The 24406-nt window shown below is 41.9% G+C and overlaps 2 pseudogenes; both read left to right on the top strand.

The window, feature by feature from the left end:
* The window catches only part of LOC145400516 (uncharacterized), a 32528-nt pseudogene extending 11058 nt beyond the window's left edge, over positions 1-21470 (top strand).
* On the top strand, positions 1176-1290 carry LOC145400558 (5S ribosomal RNA; annotated as a pseudogene).
* Positions 21471-24406: the final 2936 nt, after the last annotated feature.

Here is a 24406-nt window from a genome sequence, read left to right as displayed (position 1 = left end):
GTCACGTTTATGTGCTGTTCTAGTTTAACGCTGTCACTTTGATTTTTTGCAGCTAACCAATTGATCGTGTTATTTGCACCTTTGGGAGTGGAACCCAAGTTGTTGAAACGCAAGTCCGAAATACACACACAGACCCATGGCTACTGCTATAGTATATTTTAGTTGTAGCTATGGCTAAAAATTCTACGGAGATCCTATGCCTGGCGCCGGGAGAGGCGTTTTTTGGTCAAGATGTGATTTCTCATTAAATATAGTAAAAGTTTTTCAATCATGACTGGACCAAGTTTTTTCACATTAGCAAATTTTTTGCGATTTTTGTGCCAATTTTGGTGCAATTTGAATGTGTAGTTTCGGCTGCCCAAAACACACACACACACACACACACACACACACACACACACACACACACACACACACACGCGGCTAGTGCTATAGTATAATAACAAGTGCTCGTGGGCCCTTCGGGCCCCTCGCACTTGCTCCTGCGGAGGGCTCTCGCGTTAATGTGCTGTTCTAGTGTAATGATGTCACTTGGATTTTTTGCAGCTAACCAATTGATCGTGTTATTTGCAGCTTCAGGAATGGAACCCAAGTTGTCCGAACGCAAGTCCGAAGTACACACACAGACACACGGCTACTGCTACAGTTTATGTAAGTTCTGCCTCTGGGCAAAAAATTTTATGGAGATCCTATGCCGGGCTCCGGGAGCAGCATTTTTTAGTCAAACTGTGATCGCTTGTTAAATATCGTAAAAAATTTTCAATCGTGATGGGACCAATTTTTTTTAACATCAGCGATTTTTTCGAGATTTTTGTGCCAATTTTGGTGCGATTTGAATGTGTAGTTTCGGCTGCCCAAAATACACACACACACACACACACACACACACACACACACACACACACACACACACGGCTACTGCCATAGTATATTAGATAAAATTTATTGAGTGTACATACTACGTGCTTAAAGAATCTCTTCTCTATCTCACATAGCTGGAAAGGCATTAGCCTCTGAAAACCATCGCCCGTCTCGTGTCGGGCCGGGCCCGGTCGTATCGGGACGCTCATTTCGCAACTGAGCGCAGAATAAACATCGCTTGCCTGGTTGTGTTTGTTCGTTCGTAATAACGCATGTTGCATTGTATTCTTGCTACGGCCGTTTGATTATATTCAGCTTAGGGCAGATCTCTTGTACACCGCTTCCCGTCCGATCAGCGAAGTTAAGTAACGTTGGGTCTGGTTAGTACTTGGATGGGTGACCGCCTGGGAACACCAGATGCTGTTGGCATAACGTTCTCCCTACGTGTCAAGTGGGGTTGGTGGAGGATTAGTACCCCTCCCTGTAAAACAATTAACTCTAAGCCCTTGGCCACCCTGTTTGGGGTACATGGCGTCTGGCAATGAATGAATGAATGAAATGAATGATATATCATACAGTATATTATATTTTTGCTATTGCGGTAACTTTATTCAGGTTTGAAGAGATGCCTCACTGTGATGGTTTAAGGTGGAGGAGGGGAAGAAGCTAGGGTAGAGTAGACAATTGAGAGAAAGAAAGGTAAGGGGATGAGAAAGACGTGGAAACAATGGGTTGGGGAAGTGGAAGGAGTCGATGGGAAGGTGAAACGGAAGGAGATGGGGAAAGGCTAAGGATGGGGAATACGAGGTTCAGGAGGGAAGGGTTGTGAATGGAGAGAGAAGGGTTTGGAGAGGTAAGAGGGTTGTTGGTGGGAAGGGTTTGGAATGGGGGGTACGGAGAGTGTGGGGGAAGAGGGAATGTGCTGGGGTTGTGAGGAGAAATAGCAAGCCTGAACGTGAAAATGGGTGACCGTAAAAGAAAATGGGTTTAGTTTGGTGGAATTGGTTAATACCCATTAACGGAAACTGGAACGCTTTGTGTGTGTGTGTGTGTGTGTGTGTGTGTGTGTGTGTGTGTGGGACAAGGGACAAACCAAAATTGTACTTGCAGGTCAACTCCATTTGACAATGTAATTACACAAAAAATTTTCTCAATATAAACTTATAAACAGGCTGTCCAGATTTTATAAACACTCTCCTAATTCTGGTAATCCCTTCACGACGATGAGGAGTTCTTCCATTTCTCAGTTATTATTATTATTATTATTATTATTATTATTATTATTATTGTTGTTGTTGTTGTTGTTGTTGTTGTTGTTGTTATTATTTTTATTATTATTATTATTATTATTATTATTATTATTATTATCTGTCTATCTATTGCCAGACGCCTCAATCCCTTCCGGGGTGGCCACAAACAAATCGCCTCCACGTCGCCCTGTCCCCCGCCATTTCACTGCCCCGCTCCCAACTCACACCCCTCTCTCTCATATACCTCTCCACCCGATCCCTCCATCTCATCCTTGGCCTCCCCCTCCCTCTCCCCCCCTCCACCTCACTCACACTCTCTTCGTCAGTCTTTCACACTCCATCCTCTTCACATGGCCAAACCACCTCAGTGTATTCCTCCTAACGCTTCCTATCACATCCACATCCTCACCTCAACGCTCCCTTATATCCTCATTTGTCAGCCTGTCTCTCCATGTGACTCCACAGGCTCCTCTTAAATAACTCATTTCCACTGCTCTCCCTCTTGACTTGTGTCCTTCCAACAACGTCCAAGCTTCACTTCCATACGTTAGAGCTGGTATCACAATACTGCCATGTAGTAACTTTTTCACTTCCATGCTCACTTCCCTGTTTCTAGTCACTGCTTCCAAGGACCAGCAACCTTTATCCCCTGCTGTACCCTTTCAAGCACTTCACCCTCCAAACCTCCATCCTTACTCATCACACTACCCAAGTACTTAAAAGCACCCACATTTTCGAATTCCTCATCATCCAGCCTTGCTGTACATTCACTGACTTCACCTCTCTTAAAGACCATCACTTTACTCTTCCCTACATTCAGCTTTAGATTCCGTTTCTTACACACTATCCCAAACTCATCCATCAAGCCCTGCAGCTCACCTTCGTCTTCATTCAACAACACAGTATCATCTGCAAACAACATAACAGGGAGTTCCCAAACACTACCCTCTCTCACCAGGGCCACTCCACCATCCAATACCCTACCTTGTACCTCTTTTATTACCCCATCCATGTACAGATTGAACAACCATGGAGACATGACACATCCCTGTTTCAACCCAACCTTCAAAGAGAAAAATTCACTCAGTTCACCATCCACACGAACTGCAGCCTTAGCATCATCATACATACTCTTCACAGCATTCGACAACTTCCCATCTACCCCATATATTCTTAATACTTTCCACAATCCTTTTCTATCCACCCTGTCATATGCTTTCTCCAAATCCAAGAACGCCACATACAACTTCTTTCCCTTCTCTAGAAACTTTTCCACTACAGATCTAAGAATGGATATCTGATCTACACAACCTCTTCCCTTCCTAAAGCCTCCCTGTTCTTCTCCAACTAATTCCTCTGTTCTTTCTCTAGCTCTTCAATAAGTATCCTACTATACACTTGTCCTATTATACTAAGAAGACAAATGCCCCTATGATTACCACACACTTCTTTTTCCCCTTTTCCTTTGTACAAGGGAATAATTATACCTGACTTCCAATCCTCCGGGACTCTACCTTCCTCCCAGGCCAATCTGCCCATCTTCCACATCCATTCTACTACTATCTCTCCCCCATGCTTCAGCATTTCACCACACACTCCATCAATTCCTGGGGCTTTCCCCAGTTGAACTTTCTTCATTGCTTCCAGAACTTCTATCCTACTTATTTCTTCCGGTCTTCTCACCTCCCTTCCTCCTTTTCCCAGCCATTCCCCAGCCACTAATGCTCGCATTACTTCCATCCTCTATGTTCAACAATTCCTTAGAGTGTTCTCTCCATCTGCTCACTTTTTCTCCCTTCTCCACTAGTAATCTACCATTTTTATCTTTCACTTCCCTGCTAACTTCACTTCCGCCCTGTCTTACTCTCTTCACCTCTTTCCAGAACATTTTCTTACAGTCCCTCCACTTTACACTCAAATTCCTTCCAAATTCCTCATCCACTCTCTTCTTACTCTCTTTTACTAATCTTTTCACCTCTCTCTTTCTCTCTACATATAACTCTCTCTTCAGCCTCTCAACTTCTTCCACGCCCCTATTTCTCATCCATTCATTGTATGCTTTCTTCTTTTGTGCCACAGCCTGTCTCACCTCTTCATTCCACCACGCTCTTCCTTGCACCCCCCCCTTCTTCTCTTCATCACACACACCATATCACATGCTGCACATATTTCTTCTGTGAATATCCTGCACACACCTTCCACGTCCCCCATCTGCCCCAATTCATATATGCCCAATCATTCCTCCACTTATCTCTTAAATTCTGCCTTTTTCTCATCCTCTTGTAACCTTTCCACTCTCCTTGCAACTACTCCTTCTTCCCGTCCTTCCCCTAGTCTATTTCTCCATCTTATTTGGATCTTGATTCTGGCCACCACCAAGTAGTGGTCAGAAAGTCCATTCCCCCAACCTCTATAAGCTCTTGCATCCATTACACATCTTCGTATCCTTTCATCCACACACACATAATCAATCATTGCCTTCCTTTCATTCAGTTCACCACCCACCCTTCTCATCAGTCACCATGTATACCTGTGGATCATTTTATGCCTGAAGAGGGTATTGGCTATCACCAACCCCCTCCCAGCACAAATGTCCACAAACGCACTCCCATTCTCATCTATCTCAGCAGGCACACCCCACTCACCAACTATTCCATCTACCTTCACATTCCCTACTTTACCATTCATATCACTGATCAAAAACACTCTCATTCCTTCTAAACTTTTCCATGCACACTTCCACATTTGTCCAGAACTCTTCTCTCACTCTGCTTGCACGATCTTGCGTTGGTGCATACACGCACACAATCGCCCACATTTGTATTCCAACTTTCAATCTTACCCACACAATCCTTGACCCAACTGATCCTTACTCTCTTATGTTCTTTTTCCATCTTTTACTCACAACTATACACACTCCTTCTTTTGCCCTCACATTCTCACTTACTCCTTCACATATACCCCATCCATACTCCCATTCTCTCACACTTTCACCTTTCCATTTATTATTATTGTTATTATTAGTATTATTATTATTATTATTATTATTATTACTATTGTTATTATTATTATTATTACTACTACTACTATTATTATTATTATTATTATTATTATTATTAATATTATTGTTATTATTATTATTATCATCATCATCATTATTAATATAGTTATTATTCATTAATATTATTATTTTCATTATTCTTACTGTTACTACTATTATTACTAGTTTAATTATTATTATAATTATTATTATTATTATTATTATTATTATTATTCCGATTTGGGACGATTTTTTCTTTCTGTTCATCTGGCGTTCTTGAACCAAATTTATCAGTCAGATATAATATCTATCTTGCCTTAATCTCGGGACGGGTGGTAGCAAACGCATCGCTTCAATGTCATTCTTTCCTCTGTTATCAGACTACCCTGTCTCTAGGTCACACATATAACTTTGTCGACAAAAAAAAAAAAAAAAAAAAAAAAAAAAAAAAAAAAAAATCGGTGGAGGATTGGACTGCTGAGAATAGGCTGTTGACTGGGAGGCCCTCAGGCATTACTTCTTTGATTTTCCCTGGAATGATTATTGTTTCCATGGCCGGAAGCTATCTGGGTGTGCCATGCGCATTACGGAGGTTATTCTTTCGGGTATGGAAGCATACATTCCATTCTCATATCCTTTGACTAATTCAAAAAAGACCTGGTTTAATCATGCTTTTTCTAATCCTGTCCACAGCAAGGAGAGGGCCTATAAACGGTACTGGAGCCAACCCACCCCTGAAACACCTTTTTTTTTTTTTTTCTGTTTCTGCTCAGAATCGTGCTAAGTCTGTTCTTCGCTGTACTAAAAATAGCTTCATCCGTACTTTACCTTATCATCCTTCTGTCCTCTCTTCTACTCTGATGGCTCTGTAGCTATTTCTGCTACTGATAAAGCAGATCTCTGCACTCAGACTTTCTCCTCCAATTCCATCTTAGACAATTCCAGTGCTGTTCCTCCATCACTTCCACCCTCTGACTTCCTCATGGCTGACATTAAAATTTTTCAGCTGATGTATTTTCTGCCATCACTAGCTTCAATACTAACAATGCATATGGGCCTGATGGGGTCCCTCCTGTTGTGCCCAAGAACTGTGCTTCTGTGCTTACACTTTGCCTAGCTTAACTCTTTCGCTTTTGTCTATCAACTTGTACCCATCTTTTTTGCTGGAAGTTTGCTCTTATTAGTGAGTCCCAAAGAAGGGTGACCATTCCCAACCCTCAAACTATCGTCCAGTTGCTTTAACATCATGTGTCTCAAAAGCTTTATAGTCTAATCTTAACAGAAAAAAATTAAAGCATCTTTCCTATCAGAACCTTCTTTCTGACCGTTAGTATGAGTTCCGCCAGGGACGCACCACTGGTGATCATCGCACCTACCTTTCAGACTCCTTTCGGGAGTTTGCCGAATGCTTTGCGATAGCACTTGACGTCTCAAAGGCTTTTGATCGAATCTGGCATAAATCTCTAATTTCCAAACTGACCTTCTACGGTTCCTATCCTTCTATCTGTGCCTTCATCTATAGCTTCCTGTCTGGTCATTTTATAGCTGCTGTTGCAGACAGCCACTGTTCATCTCCAAGATCTATCAACAGTGGTGTTCCTCAGGGCTCTGTCCTATCATCAACTCTTCCTTTTATTCATCAATGACCTTCTAAGCTGTACATCTAATCCTATCCACTCATACACTGATGATTCCACCCTTCACCTCTCCCTTCGGTTCGCTCAACGTCCATCTCAGCAGTTGCTTCAATAAACAAGGAATGAGGCTATGGCACACGTAATGTCTGACTTAGCTCGTATCTTTGACAGCGTTAAAAAAAATCTTGTTGTTTTCAGTGCATCAAAGATTCAGTTCTTACACTTATCACCCCAACAGAGTATTCAACATGAGTACCCACTAATGTTTAATAATATCCAGCACAATCCTGCAACATCCTTAAACATTCTTTTGGGACTTAGTTTGGAAAGATCATATTACATCTCTTGTAAAATCTGCTTCCTAGAGATTAGGTGTGCTAAGCTGACTCCATACCTTCTTTACCCCTGCACAGTTGTTGATTTTATACACAGGTTTTATTCGCCCCTGTGTAGAGTACAACTCTCATGTGTGAGAAGGCTCCCCACATACAGCTCTTCTCAGTAGGGTGGAGTCAAAGGCTTTTCGTCTAATTAACTCTCCTACTCTTACTGGCTCCCATCAACCTCTGTCTCTTTGCCGCGCTGTTGCATCTTTATTTCTTTTGTATCGCCATTTCAATGGTCACTGCTTCTCTGATATGTCTGCTTGCATCCCTTCACCTTTATGACTGGCGCATAGTACCTGTCTAGCAACAAACTTTCATCATATTTCTGTCCAACTCTCTAATGCAAGAGTTAACCATTACCCCCAGTCATTCATTTATGCAACAGGTCAACTCTGGAACTGTCATCCTCTTTCTGTATTTCCTACTTCCTATGATCTCCAGTCTTTCAAACGCAGTGTGTCCAGGCATCTCGAAATGAACGGATCTTGAATTTGGCTCTTTCTTTTTTTTTTTTTTGGAAGGAACCCGTTTGTGGGCTCCTGGCCTTTGGTTCCTTCTTCCTTGGATAAAAAAAATATATCACGTAATAATACCCGAGTGGGTTAGTTAACAGGTAAACTTTCGCTGTAAACATGAACACTCTCTGGCTCTTTTTACTCAGGCTCAGCTAAATGAAATCGTCTGGGATTATCACGGATTGCAGTAGCACTCCATAAGAAGGAATGGCACTGGTTTAAACTGGCGTCCTGTACTATAGGTTATAAAAGCATTTGCTCGAAAACGGTCTCATAGTGCAGTTCTTAGCTTATGAACTAAAAGACCTTCGCTATTCAAATGCAAAACTACTCGCAAAGTTTTCCTAACTTTCGTAGAAGTTGCAAAATTGGACTGCAAAAATATCGATTTTGCTTTTTCTTTCTTCTTCATCAGTCATAACAACAAATTAAAAAGGCTTACGCGAGCGTCCTATATACCATAATCCTGCTTGCCAAGCGTAGATGTTTCATGTTTGGAAAAGCATTCAGGCTATGGTCGCTAGTTACGGCCTGAAAACCTCATCGCGGGCACCAGTTAGTATGTCATTTTGCACAATATTAGTTAGCTACAGCTGCCCTACAGTTAGAGAGCGCACTAAAACACTTCTTTTCACCCTAGTTTTAGTCTTTCAGGATGCAATGCAGGTAATAATCCAAATCGAACACTTGTTTTATGCATAATTATACTTCCACAAAAAGATCATAAACTAGAAAACAAAAATTTTCTTCTAAAGTGAATGTTAAGAAGTAGGAAAGGCTAAAGTGCACAGATAACAGATGAAAAAAGCACGAAAACAAGAGAGCATTCAGGATGGGAGGAGATTATTTTGGAGACCTATACTCATTACTACATTCCACACTTGCCACAAACTTGTGGCTTGTGGAATGCATGAATTGGTATGGGTCTCCCAGTCTCCTCCCATCCTGAATGCCCTCTTGTTTCGGTGCTTTTTTTCATCTCTTATCTTTGCATTTTTGCCATTCCTATTTCTTAACAATCGTTTTAGAAGAAAATTATTGTTTTCTAGTGTATAATGCAGTGATATTGTCCTTTTTTTAAAATACGAGGGGCAAAAGTGGCTGTATAAATACTCTGGTTCCCATGATTCATTCTAAACTATATGTAGTCGTCTGGAATCAGCTAGAATCCAATGCTAGGGTTGTGTCTGGTATGGGAGTGTTAATTGTAACTTAATAGTGGCAAGCTCCTATGACTCACTTTCAGCTGAGTAAAATCGACTGGTCTTTGAAGGATAGAATGCCGGTACAAGAGCTGATCTGACCATCGGCATGACAGGGTTAACTATACATAGAACGGAAAAAAAAATGTGACTTATGACGAGGACTTATCTCCCTGTATCTGCATCAGAGAGACAGAATTACTGCTTACCCATGCCGGCTAAGTACGAATAGGTATCTGGTGGCTTTAGGAAGAGTGACGCATATGAAAGTCTAAGTGTTGTAATGGTTACGTGTGTGTGTGTATATGCAATCGGTTGAACTGGATGGGTGCAAGTATAAGTAAGCATTTGAAAGGGTAGAGTACCAGGACACACTTTATATTATGTCCGCTACGTTTTAAGTTCAAACCCTAGATTCTGAGCACATGCATCGCGAGTCTAGTATGCAACAACTGCGACTCCTTACCGTACTGTCACGAGCCAATGTTTTCCAGTAATCCCCTGCAAAATTTTGTCCTGACTTCCATATTTCCCCACTCCCCAAACGTCAGATGTCTGCTGCTTACTTATACCGCATGAGAATAGTCCATGTAACATCTTCATCGACACAGCAAGAAAGAGTGATGATGAACTTTTCATTGTATCCATCCATCCATCATCGAATCCTATGTTGCCCCATGCGGAGCGTAGGAGCCCGGGGCTAGGCAAGTTGGTCCTGACATTTAAGATGAGAGTGACCAGCTTCATTCGTCCCTGAGTGGCATAACGTGAGCAATAAACCCCAACCACTCCTTGGATATAAACCTTCACCGGCTCAATCCGATTGGAGCGCCATAATTACCCACTAAACCACCAGGCAGAATATAAAACAAGTACCTCAACACAATGTACTAATAAACTCGATAACCGTCTCGAAGAAGAAGAAGAAGAAGACGACGACGAAGAAAAAGATGATGATGATGATGATGATGATAACGATAACGATGACGATGGGGGGTGTATTATATGTATGCCTGTGAACTGCAGGAAGGTCAGTAAGGCAAATCATCAATACCCAGTCTTCCCCTAGACTACGACCTGCAACAGCTAATTTGCATCTAGGTCACTAAATGTATTCCATGATGAGCAGAATCTTGGGAAAAACACACCAGGTCCACCAGTTTTATCATCTCGCGATTTAATTTTGGGTTCTTATAATAGCGACTTGAATATGCAGACCAGTACACCACCAACGCAACCACTTTCCACATCGTTCTTCGTTTATTACTTTTTCCTCCCACCTCACTGCGCGCGCGCACACACACACGCGTGCGCACACACACACACACACACACACACACACACACACACACACACACACACACACACACACACACACACACTGACACTTTCACTTACTCTCCCACAATTTCACTCTCCATTTCCTCCATATGCACGAGCCACCCAAAAGTAGTTCTCTTTTAAGTTTTCCGCCACTTTGACCAACACACAACTTTGCTTAATCCCTTCAATACGAGGACCTATTTTTCGTTTTCTTGCTATCTTTAGACAGTTTTACTTAGATGAGGATGAAATTATCGATTTCCAGTCTAAATCTCTTACATTTTTTTAATGAAGTTTTCCACATATAACCCTATTCCTACGGCAGATTTTCGAGTTTTCATACCCCATTTATACATCTATTGTATATTACCGTGTTGTAGAGGTACGCCTTCGGGTTGTGGTACCGACATAACTGTGCGGTGGAGCTGCCTAATAATATATCTATAAACATTTTCCACCTCTTTCCCCATCACCTGAAAGGAGGATATGGTGAACTTTGGAAGGGGGATAATTTTAGATTGTAGTCTATCGGGTGCACGTACATATGGACCTATGGTTGCAACTACTGCTATTGCATTTTACACTTCCTCTTGCAAATACCATTAATAAGACTAATCTACCGTTATCAAACTTGGCAACTCCATTCCTCATCTTTAACGTTTAGCTTAGAAATTTCGTCTGACACTCACACTACTAAAGTTGCCAACGAAGCACCCCAACTCGATAATTTTCCCCTTTGTATTTCGTCGCACACCTGCATCACCAAACTGATCTATCAGACACTGCATGTTCTTTTCCCTTTCTCCTTTAAGTCCAATGCTTCCTCACACACACACACACACACACACACACACACACACACACACACACACACACACACACACACACACACACACACACACACACAGAAGTACATCCCACAGCACAAAGAAGCAGATAAGAAAATACAGAAATGGTTCAATACAGAATGTATAAAATCAAAAGAAAGAAGAGATTTGTTGTGGAATAGATACAGAAGACAAAATAGTGAAAGGGCGTATAATAATTACAAACAGGCAAGAAACGATTATACAAGAATAAGGGGGGAAGCCCAAAAACAGTTTGAGGAGGATATAATAAATAAAAGTAGTGATCAACCAAAGCTGTTTTACAGCTATATCAGAAGCAAAACCAAAGTAAAAGATATAATACAATCAATTACGGACGAGGGAATCACTTATACACAAGAGAAAGATATTTGTGAAGCACTAAATAAGAATTTCCAATTAGTTTTTATAGAAGAAAAAAATTTTGAAAGGGACTATGTGGAACATGCATGTCCACACATACTACCAGATATACAAATAGCAGAAAAAGTAATACAGGAGGAGTTAAGTAGATTAGACAGAGGAAAAGCAAGTGGTCCTGATGAAATTTCATGTTGGGTACTATGAGAATGTGCAAAGGAGTTAAGTAAACCATTATTTTTAATTTTCAAGAAATCCTTAAGTCAAGGTAAACTACCTGATATTTGGAAAAAAGCAAATATTGTCCCCTTATTCAAGAAAGGAAATAGACAATATCCACTCAACTACCGACCAGTATCACTGACCAGTGTTGTAAGCAAGGTATTAGAAAAGCTTATAAGAAAAGCTTGGGTAAATCATCTAGAAGAACACAGTATGATAACAGAAAGACAGTTTGGTTTCAGAAAAGGAAAATCATGTGTTACTAATCTGTTGAGCTACTATGACAGAGTAACAAACACAATACAGGAAAGGGAAGGATGGGTGGACAGTATCTACTTAGATTTCAAGAAAGCTTTTGACACAGTACCACACCAAAGACTTTTATGGAAACTGTACCATCAAGGAGGAATTCGAGGCAAACTGTTTTGTTGGATGCAAGACTTTCTCATAAAAAGAGAAATGAGAACAGTACTAAGAGGAAACTACTCATCATGGAAAGAAGTGAATAGTGGAATACCACAGGGTTCAGTGCTGGCACCAATCATGTTTTTAGTGTATATAAATGATATAAACAGTAACACTGGAAATGAGAGCTATCTGAATATGTTTGCAGATGATGCAAAAATACAAAGGAGAATTACTAACACAGACTCTTGTAAAGAGCTACAAGAAGAATTAAATAAACTTCATGAATGGAGTAGTACATGGCAAATGGAATTCAATGTGGACAAGTGTCATGTAATCAAGTTTGGTAAAAGTGGAAAATGACCTGATTGGGCTTATAAGTTAGGAATAAAAACCCTATACACATCAGAAAGAGAGAAAGACCTAGGTGTGATTATCAATAACAGACTATCTCCGGCTGACCACATCAGCGAGAAGGTACGGAACATGTATACGCTGCTTGCAAATATGAGAATAGCATTCACATACATAAATGAAGACATGCTAAGAAGGATAATAACATCATTCATTAGACCAACCCTGGAATATGCATCAGTAGTCTGGAGTCCTCATCTCAAAAAGTACATAGACAAGATTGAAAAAGTTCAAAGGGCCGCTACAAGATGGATACCAAGCTTAAGGGACCTAAGCTACGAAGAAAGACTAAATAAACTGAATCTACCAACACTACAGGAAAGAAGGAAAAGAGGTGACATGATAACGCTATATAAGTGCATATCAGGGAAGGAGAAAATAGACATAAATGATTACTTAACATATGGAGAAGCATCAGCAAGAGGACACTGCAAAAAACTGCATGAGAAGAGAGGTGATAAAGACGTAAGGAAATTCAGTTTCCCAAACAGAGCAATAGATCAATGGAATGCACTACCGAATGAAATAGTGTGTGCCAAAACAATGCACAAATTTAAGGATATGTACGATAAATATGGTTTAAGACACGGGACAGTAAGAGCTTGACTCATTCCTGTACAGATACAATTAGGTAAGAATTAGGTAAGAACACACACACACACACACACACACACACACACACACACACACACACACACACACACACACACACACACACACACACACACACACACACACATTACAGCATTGCAAGATTCCTTTACTAGTCTTTGCAGTTTCAGATTCTCATCTCCTGTGTCATCATACATTAACTGTTACATTTTGTCTTGCATATGCTTTACTGCTTTCGCTGTACCAGATCAAGAACTTCCATTCTTCATTTTCTACACTCATTTTTACACTTCTTTTCGCACATGCATTTTCAAAGTCTTTATTAAATTTGCGTTTATATCATTCATCTCCATTATTCACTTATCATGTCATCTCACACATATGTAACTAAATTCCTCTACCAGATTCTGCAGTATCCATTTCTCATCGCCCGACAGCACTACGTCGTCGGCAAAAAGAAGCACATACGATTCCCAGTCATTACTTCCTTGCTTCAGAACAAATCCCCTCTCTAATGTTCTCCATTGCATCATCTCTCTCCATCTAGCAGCGACCCTGCCACACTGCCGTCCGTCACACCACAACACATTCACCTCATGCACCTCGTTTTCACGCCACATACTAGCCTTCAGTATAAACTGTCTAACTTTCACAACACACATGCCTGAAGCGCCTTAAGCCCGTGTCCCATATTCAAGTTCATCATCGAGAATGGCCCTGATCACCACGACCTTACCCTTGAGGTATGATCTTGGTGAAATGCCACAATCATACCTCAAACGGTAAGCCTAAAAGGCCATTTCACGTCACAGTCACGTTTGTGCTAAGACATACAAAAACATTGCTACGAAATCCCACGACACCCTACAGAAGCGTCACATTATATTGAAGACACTCTACGATCATCCCTCAGTTAAAAAATAACTGTCATTTTGACTCCACGACACGCTACGACAAGCTACGACATGCTACAGAACCATTAAGTTACCGCCAAATTCCCGCTAGGATTATCAGGACATATGACGATACGCGACAATGGCCTGGATCTTCGGTGCAAGACTATTTATGGGAAGATGAAGTATAGGCAGGTGTTAGCAGGCAGATGTCAGTGTGTTGTAGAGGGTCTTCGAGATCCGATCTCCAAGTTATTGCTACGACACGTCAAGTCACACCTACGTCATCATTTAGTGACGCCACGTTACTCATGACGACATGCTGCGACACATGAAGACATGAAGCTCGTGGCGTGTCGTGGGAAAGTTCCTAACAGTGGGACATAGGCTCTAGTCTTAGAACATACAGCTCCCCAACGTAACTACCACACTGCGCTAACTGTAATTCTGCTCATTACGTCACTGCACACTCCACCCATGCTCCTCCTTTTCACAAGCTACTCTGTCCACACTGTAATAGCGTTTCGCACCCTCAATACGCCCACCTCATGCACCTCTCTCTAGCAACACCCCTGTCCTCACTGCAAAGTTACCCTTCACACCAGAGCAAACTCACTCTTGGTCATCCCTCTTACAACACACTCTGTCATCAATATATTAAAGAGTACTGCTTCAAAGACCGCAACACACTCACCTCATGCACCTCACTCTCACAACACACTCTGCCGTCAATCTAAAACTGTTCCTCACATCACAACCTACGCCAGGCACCTTATCCTAACTGTTCATCCACCTTATGCAGCTTACTTAAAATACAGACAACCCTTCAACATAACCTTGACAAAGGATCTCTGAGAGCACTCGCTTGAAACGGTAAAATTTCTGCAGTAAGATTGATTAGCAACCAGAATAGTCAGAGGCCACAACAAAAATGACAGTAACAACATTAATAATAATAAAAACAACAACAATAAAAAACATAATTATTGGCAACAACAGCAGAAGCAACAAGTACCCTAAAACATACAGGCACTCTGACATGACGTAATTTTCCCTCCTTCCTCTGCAGTCCTTATTATATAGTCTCATATATTAGATATCACAGTCATTAACTTCTGTGTAACAAATACTCTCGCAATGGCCACTGTGTCTGTTGCTGTTTGCTTTCCCTTCTTCTCCCATGTAGCCTAACAATTAAGTAGAGAATGCCCATTTAATTTGTCCTCAAGAGATTAGACAAAGAGCAAGTATAATAGTTTAGTGGAGAGAGAGAGAGAGAGAGAGAGAAAGAGAAAGAGAGACACTAATGAAAGGGGAGAATAATAAACAAAAAAAAGGATTACGGTATTTGTTTACTAATGTGATGCCTGCTGCCCCATTGTTATCACTGGCCTGGCCCCGTCCCTCCCATTGGTCGGGGGATGGGGGTGGGGGGAAGAGGGTTTAATTGTCACCCGCTTATAAGAGTGTCCTTGGTTGTGTTACATTAGCAAAATTGCAACTGATTTCGGGTGAGCACCCTTACTATAGTTCATTCACTTTAACTTGATCTAGATTTTCTGTCTTTTGGTGCATATTTCGCGTAGCTCAGTGGCAGGGTACGGTAATGATACAGGTGTATATCCTGTCCATAACACAATTTGACTTATATCATATTTAATAATAATGTATTGGTACACCGTATCACTGAAGCTGGAGAATTGGAAATACTTGGCCAAGTTAAAGTGATGCAAGTATAGGTCATCGTGCAGAGATGGAGTTTATCCTCTCTCTCTCTCTCTCTCTCTCTCTCTCTCTCTCTCTCTCTCTCATGTTTGTTCTGCATTATATCCTGTACTTTCCCTTCCCCTTCCCCAGGATAGCTCTGCATTCCATTCCCCGCCATCTCACTTCACTCTCGTGTCCTTGTTGAGTAAGTTTGTTTGGCACCTTCTCTGTTTGTACGGAAAAAATCTAGTGCATTTTTAAAAGTTCAGTTACTGAAATTTAATCGCAATTGTAACCAAGTATTTCACCTTAATTTATTGCTATTTATTTTAATGTATGTTGTTTTGCTTGATTCTGTTATTTTTGTTGGACCCTTATTTGGCATGACGTCCTTCAGCTCGAAAAGTTTGTTCTGAGGTGAGTAAAATCGTTTGAATATAGCAAGACTGAAATGGAAAATATCACGGCAATCACGGAGTTTGATCCAATATAATAGTGACGAAATAATATTGTCTAGAAACCTTTGCCGAACAATTACATTTAGATTAGGAAAGACCCCTTCTAGTGATGAGGATACTTTTTTTTATTCTTTGATAGCTTGGTGAGAGAGAGAGAGAGAGAGAGAGAGAGAGAGAGAGAGAGAGAGAGAGAGACAGAGACAGAGAGACAGAGACAGAGACAGAGACAGACAGACAGACAGACAGACAGACAGACCGAGACTGTAATCAGAGGTGACAGTCATTGGCTCGGCTACCGCAGCAATTCCAGGCTTAGCGAAGGGTGGTAAGAAGAGCATCTGCCGCCCCATTCCTTATCATTGAGTCATTAACAGCAATTCACACTTAGGAGTAATCAGATCACGGTGAGCCGAGGCAGTCGTTAGTGCAAAGGAGAGAGCAGACAATTTGACAGCATGGTGTACAAAAGACGAGGGACAGACAGAGGTCTGGGGTGGAGGTGGTGTAATCGGTTACACGCCTTGCCCGTAGCCGAGAAATCCCCAGTTCTGTTGCCTGATAGACTGCGAAATATTTGAGTATTTTTGGCCATACAATGACTTGGAGCACACACACACACACACACACACACACACACACACACACACACACACACACACACACACACACACACACACAAACACACACACACACATAAAGCATCTAAGATCTCGACTGAATGCTCTAACTAGCCATCATTCCATTCACTAAAGGGGAACTTAACGTAACAGTCCACACACCGCACAAAGAGTTCTTAGGCAAGGAAAAGAAAAGAACGATAACAGTAATGAACAAAAGGAAAAACTAAGGAAGAAAACTGTTATAAAGGCATTCCGTCAGTACTACATCTTCATCAACATGTTCAACCCCACTGGCAATCAACTGCCATGACATTCCATCTGGCATCAGTACCATAATATTAAGCCTTTAAACAACAACAGCTGTACAATAATCAACATATTACGGTCAGTCCATACATTAGTTGGTCAACAGTTCGAAGACTGAAACTCCTAACCCTATCTCCACAGATGACACCATAGGTATCTTTAATCAGCCTCTTATCGCATAACATAAACTCCATCCCCTCCAAAGCGGGATTTATTCAGTCACTGATGCACCATCAATTAATCATCATCATCATCATCATCATCATCATCATCATCATCATCATCATCATCATCATCATCACCACGATCATTTGGTTCAGTGTTCGTCAAAAACGCAATGATTTCATTGGCACTCGAAACAAGTTCTCACCTTTTCAAGATTTGTGTCATTATTCGTATATAAAACAAACTTCAACACAAGTAGAAGCATTTCTCAAATTATGACAGACTCCTCATCGAAGATCCACGGTTCCATCCCCTGAACTATAAAAACTCTCTCATTGCCCTCCGTCTCCAATTTTTAATAATTCACATTTCCAGACTTCCAAGGCTAACCATCCTACCAATTCCTCTACATCACATTCAAGTGTCTGTGAATTTAGTGGTGAAAGAAAGGCTGGAGATAACCTACTTTTTGCAGTTTATTGCCTGTAGTTCAGTTGTAGAAGACAATATGAAGATTAACATGCTTTCCGCAGCTCTGCTTGTGGCGTGCATCACATTCTAGTGTTAATATCTTGTTATGGGTCAACATTCTAAATAGATAGATGGTAAGTTCACGCCCAGATAAAGTGAACAGAGTAAAGTTGACTGTAACAACCAGCCATGGAGCCAGTCTCATCATCTACATCTACATTCACCACCCACACCCATATACACTATCGTGCTTGCCTCTCCCATCATGCACACACACCAAGGAGATCAAACCACAAAGCACCACAAAGCCATTTCGTCTCAATACCGACTCACTTGAATATAACAACGGTTCATCTGCCTCCGAAAATAAGCATTACCTACACCACAATTGCGGGGTGCCTTCTCTCACATACTCGAAAGAGATATCTCCACTCACTTCACTGCCTCCCAACCCATCCGCCGAATTGCATCACCGTCCGCCAGGATTGTTAAGGAGCGAGTGATTGATCATGTCATCACTCGCCAACACTCATGCACTCGGTGACTGAGAGGTACACACCTCAAAAAGTCCAATTCTTTCCAGCTCAAGGGGAGTGAGCTCCCTTCGTGATCTGGGTATTGCACTGGTTAAGAGAAACCTTTACACTCTACCCTGAATCATCCATTAAACACACTTATTATACTTGGGTTCAATGGCCACCACTGTACTACACCATATGACGCCAGCTGTGTGTGATTCCGAGCGGGGAAGAAAGCCCTCGCGAGTCTCTTGTCAAGTACTGGCATTTCTCACATATGAGCGGCCAGACTCAGCCCGGCCCAACCCGCCAAGGCCCAACCCAACCTGATCATAACTCTTTTGAGAAGCTTATATCTCAGCAACCACAGGGCTGATCACCTCGTGGTTTGCACAGTATGATAGCCCAACTCTTTAAGATATGTTTTTGACAGGTTTCATCACACCCAAGCAGTGCACGTGGCATGCACCACGCGCCAAGTGCAGCATGTCGCAGATCTTCAAAACAGTGCCATGGGCAAGACAGTTTGTCGTAAAGGCATGAAACCTGGTAGCCAGATAACCATCAATATACCTAAGGCATCCTCGGGATGTAGGGCGACATTTCAGTGCTATAGGATTTAAATGGCCTCACTCATATCTCGCCAATAAAGGCGTTTTACTCGTGCACACCTATCAGCCTCAGTCGGCCTTCAGACCTTGCATCCCACCTTTTTCGAGTGTCTTGTGAACAGCGATGTTGTGTAGCACAGAAATAAATATCATCAAGAAATAAATATCATCAATAATTGTACAGTGTAATGCAAGAAAGCCTTGGTTTAATCACGCTTGTTCTAATGCTGTCCGCAACAAGGAGAAGGCCTACAAAAGGTACCGGAGCCAACCCACCCCTGAATCACATAATCTTTACGTTTCTGCCCGGAATCGTGCTAAGTCTGTTCTTCGCTCTACTAAAGATAATTTCATCCATACTAAATGCTCTCAACTCTCCAACTCGAATTCTTCCCGCTCCTTCTGGCACCTTGCCAAAAATCTTTCTAACAACTTTACCTCATCATCCTTCCCTCCTCTTTTCTACTCTGATGGTTCTGTAGCTATTTCTTCTACTGATAAAGCAGATCTCTTCGCACAGACTTGCTCCTCCAATTCCACCTTAGATGATTCCGGTGCTGTTCCTCAATCACTTCCCCCCTCTGACTTCCTCATGGTTGACATTAAAATTTCTTCAGTTGATGTATTTTCTGCCATCACTGGCCTCAGTACTAACAAGGCATATGGGCCTGATGGGGTCCCTCCTGTTGTTCTCAAGAACTGTGCTTCTGTGCTTACACCCTGCCTAGGCAAACTATTTCGCCTTTGTCTGTCAACTTGTACCTTTCCTTCATGCTGGAAGTTTGCTCTCATTCAGCCAGTCCCAAAGAAGGGTGACCACTCCCAACCCTCCAACTATCGTCCAATTGCTTTAACGTCCTGTATTTCAAAAGATTTCGAGTCAATTCCCAATAGAAAAATTTTAAGGCATCTTTCCTATCACAACCTTCTTTCCGATCGTCAGTATGGGTTCCGTCAGGGACGCTCCACTGGCGATCTTCTCACCTACCTTTCAGACTCCTGGTCATCCTCCTTTCGGGACTTTGGCGAAAGCTTTGCCATTGCACTTGACCTCTCAAAGGCTTTCGATCGAGTCTGACATAAATCTTTAATTTCCAAACTGCCCTCCTACGGTTTCTATTCTTCTATCTGTGCCTTCATCGCTAGCTTCCTTTCTGGTCGTTCTATAGCCGCTGTTGTAGACGGCCATTGTTCTTCTCCTAGATCTATCAACAGTGGTGTTCCTCAGGGCTCTGTCCTATCACCAACTCTCTTCCTTTTATTCATCAATGATCTTCTAAGCTGTACATCTAACCCTATCCACTCATACGCTGATGACTTCACCCTTCACCTTTCCATTTGGTTCCCGCAACGCCCATCTCAACAGTTACTTCAAGAAACGAGGGATGAGGCTATGCCACACCTAATGTCTGACTTGACTCATATCTCTGACTGGGGTAAAAATAATATGGTTGTCTTTAATGCATCTAAGACTCAGTTCTTACACCTATCAACCCGACAAAATCTTCCACAGGTATACCCACAAATGTTTAATAATACTCAGCTTAATCCTGCATCATCCTTGAACATGCTTGGGGTTTCATTTACTCGGGACTTATCTTGGAAAGATCATATTACATCTCTTGTAAAATCTGCTTCCAAGAGATTGGGTGTGCTAAGCCGACTCCGCTCTTTCTTTACCCCTGCACAATTGTTGACTCTATACAGGGGTTTTATCCGCCCCTGTGTGGAGTACAATCCTCATGTGTGGGGAGGCTCCCACATGCAGCTCTTCTCAATAGGGTGGAGTCAAAAGCTTTTCGTCTCATTAACTCTCCTCCTCTTACTGACTCCCTTCAACCTCTATCTCTTCGCCGCACTGTTGCATCTTTATCTCTTTTCTATCGCTACTTTAATGGTCACTGCTCCTCTGAACTGTCTGCTTGCATTACTCCACCTCTACGACGGGCGTGTAGCACCCGTCTGGCAGCAAACTCTCATCCCTTTTCTGTCCAGCTCTCTAATGCAAGAGTTAACCGTTACTCCCAGTCTTTCATTTATGCAACAGGTCAGCTTTGGAACTGTCTCCCTCTGTCTGTATTTCCTGCTGCCTATGATCTCCAGTCTTTCAAACGTAGTGTGTCCAGGCATCTCAAAATGATCGGATCTTGAATATGGCTCTCTATTGTATTTTGTTTTTCTCTTGGAGGGAACTGTTACTGCGGGCTCATGGCCTTTGGTTCCTTCTTCCTCGCATAAAAAAAAAAAAAAAAAAAAAGAGGCAATAGAATCAGAGATGCAATGATGCGTGCAAAGATTTTTAAGGACAGTAAGAGGGATCGTACAAGGACAGGTGCGCTGTTGTGGAACATGGTAAGTCTATGGAAGGCAGTCACTCAGTCAGGAGGAGGAGGTGGTGTAAGTAGGAGGAGGAGGTAGTGTAAGTAGAAACTTTGACATGAATTTCTGAGTGCGTTCAGACAAGCAAGGATTGTCGACTTCCTCTATAGACTCTACAAGCGACGATCCACAACTTTATACCTTCTTCCAGCACCAAATGCCAACGTCAAGAAACTACCTTCCGAACCCTGTGTTAGAAGTTGCCACAGCTTCCCCAGGAACTTCCCATTGAACAAGCCTGTGCCGTGAACAGCTATTCCTTAGAGTCCTATTAATCCTTCCCATAACCCTCCATCATCGCAAGTCCTTGTTGTTGTAGATAAACAATTTCATGTGTTGGCTCTGAGGAGGATTCACTGCTCAGTAATATAAAGCTCCCTCACTACCTCCTCCATGGACAATAGGGTTGCAGTTACCGCTTGTAGTTCATCAGTTTCACTTTCAGGTGACCTTGGAGTCACAAGATTAACAATAACAACAGCAGAAGTGCTGAGGTGCTGTCAGTTAAGGAAGAATGGAATGAGATTTAGGACACAGGACAGTCAAAGGGTTTGAGAATATCTCCCCAGTTCAGACTGGAGAAGATTCTGAAATGTGAAGGACCACAACCACTTGAGAAATCAAACTGGTAGCTGGACTAGGAATGCCCCAATTGAGAACCCCATTGCACAGACTACAGAGTAATAGCTTCGTCCTCCCACATCATTTGTACTGAACAGGAAGCCCCCTTCCAATAACTTACTGCAGTTTTATTATAGCTTACATTCTAGCAAGACGATTTCAGTCTCCTTCCAGCACAGTTGGTGGTCATGTGATCGATCTGACTAATAACCAAGGATATTTTTTATTCTAACTTCATGACCATGATTAATCGAATTTTATGCAATCATGATTTAGCATTCAAGTTGCAAGCATGGCCCAGCTCCGTCAGGTAAAGGCAAGCTGACTGTAGGTCAGTGACTGATCTCGCCGACCCCAGGGCTAAAAGCTCCAGTGAAAAACATACTACAAAGGAACGTTGTGAGAAACGGCCCTCTAGCCTTCCTTCACTGTATCAAAGGCGTGGCCTACCTCACACCCTTCAGTGCACTCTGTGTTAGCTTTAATACATGGCTTGGGGCCTCAGTTGAAGAACACTCCCTTGTTATGTTTTTACCTGTGGCGAAGCCGACAGTTCCATAATTGGTATATCTGAGGAATCTTCTCTCTCTCTCTCTCTCTCTCTCTCTCTCTCCTTCAAGGAAAGGTCGAATATCTGCTTGTGGCGAGCTCTGAGCGATTCTCTTATGAATTACAAAGTTGCTCAGCTTAAAAATTTGTGTTAATTTAATATGTAAGCCGTTGCGTCGGCTGATACATCAGCTGAAGAATAGGCGATTTCCAATTCTATTCACCTTTTCAAGGAAAGTGTGAATATCTGCTTTTGTAGAGCTAAGAGATTTTCTTGCGAAATACAGTGTTGCTCTGCATGAAATTTTGAGTTCTTTTGACATGTCAGCTGTTGCATCAGCTGAAGCATATTCTCGCTGCAGGTCCATGAATATAATCTCTTCTTGTTAATGCCTAAGCCTTATTAACCGTTCATATTTATTATACTCAGTGCACTTGTCATCTCTCTATTTTGAATGCTGAAATGTAACCAGAGATTCATACTATGCTATGGTTCTTGTCACCAGATGATGTTAAGGAAACTGCTGTTGTATTCTCCCACTGAGTTACAGGAAGTAAGTCCTAAAACAACGAAAACTTCTGCCAGGATAACATACACGATTTTTACTTCAGAAGAAGTAATTTTTACTTCAGGAAGTATTAAAGTTTTTTTCTTCACGATATGGTATTGTGATCTGAAGGCAATTCCAAATATTTAAGGTTTCATTGCGTCCTGTATTATTTCAGTATATTAAGAATTCCGTATTTACTCTTTTTTTTTTTTACTTTATAACTCTCTCTCTCTCTCTCTCTCTCTCTCTCTCTCTCTCTGACTTGCTCAGGTGAAGACGTGCTACTGTAGCTATTCCCAAACCCCTCTCCTGCAAAACGATTCTCCCGCTGCGCGTATTCTAATGAGTTTATAAGCGACCTCATAGTGAAAGAGGAAGATGAGAATACGTGTGGTTTTAGTAAATATATTTAGTTTAGAAATTGGTAAAAACAGTAAGGCAATTAAGCTGTTAAGGGAGAGGTTAAATTTGGGAGAATTCGGCTGCAATGATGAGTTCTAGGACTATGTATGTACCGGGAGTGGAAGCAGAATTGTTACTAAAAGCAGGTGACTAAGAAACTGGGCTGTTTAAGGGTAAGACCAGGCTAGATGACAGTGATCGCTTCCAGCCAGTCAAGGGAGGCAGTAAGGCTAAGGTAAGTAAGGGTGACAGGAGTGTATCTATTAGGAACAAGTTTCAGGTGTTAGAAGATGAAGTACAGGATGAGCCTAGCCTCACATTTGTCAGGGATTACTTAAATAAGTAACAGAAGATTTGTGCTGAAGGTTCTAGGACGAAGCGTTTTAGCAGGTGTAGGCTACAGGACGTGACTGAGAGTTGTTGAATTACGAACACCTCACAGGGCTCAGTCATTGTTACGGTGGTAGGGACTAATAATGTAGCTTCAAAAAGGTCAGAGGAGGTACTTCGGAAGAATAGGGACCATATCAGAGAGTTCAAGGAACAACATCGGAAGTTATTTATCTGCGGAGAGTTATCCAGATTCAGTGTGGTTCTGTAACTCTCAGTAGAACTACAGGAGCCAATAGTAGGCGAGAAGGTCTGTGTAGAAAGGAGGGTGTGCTGTTTGTTGATGTTTATTTTAGTCATGAGAGTTTGTATGGTAGAGGCAACCTTGACAACAATAGGGTACGAAAAGTTAGGTTAGGTAGTGTTCTAGAAGACAGTGTTGGGCATGCTTTAAGCAGTAACATAGAGGTAGAATTGGGGACAATTAATGGCGCAGCTGTTAACCCGTGGCGTCCCGGGGGCGTACTTCCATGTCCTCACGTTTTGTCACAGCTAATCCCGGGGACGTACTTCAACGTCCTGCAATTGCAAGGTTCATAATTTCCACAATTTTCTATTTTCGCGAGTCATTTTTGGTACGTATACACGTGACACCTTCCTCAACAAGATGCCAGGCAGAGACAATGCCTTACCCAGTATGACCTCCTCCCCCCTCCTGCATGCCATTGTCTC

This window comes from Coenobita brevimanus, chromosome 52 (assembly GCF_032717465.1).
Source record: "Coenobita brevimanus isolate Jiangsu-jjx chromosome 52, ASM3271746v2, whole genome shotgun sequence".
Classification (NCBI taxonomy): Eukaryota; Metazoa; Arthropoda; class Malacostraca; order Decapoda; family Coenobitidae; genus Coenobita; species Coenobita brevimanus.
The sequence above is the reverse complement of the archived record's forward strand: the minus strand, read 5'-3'. Positions and strand labels throughout refer to the sequence as shown.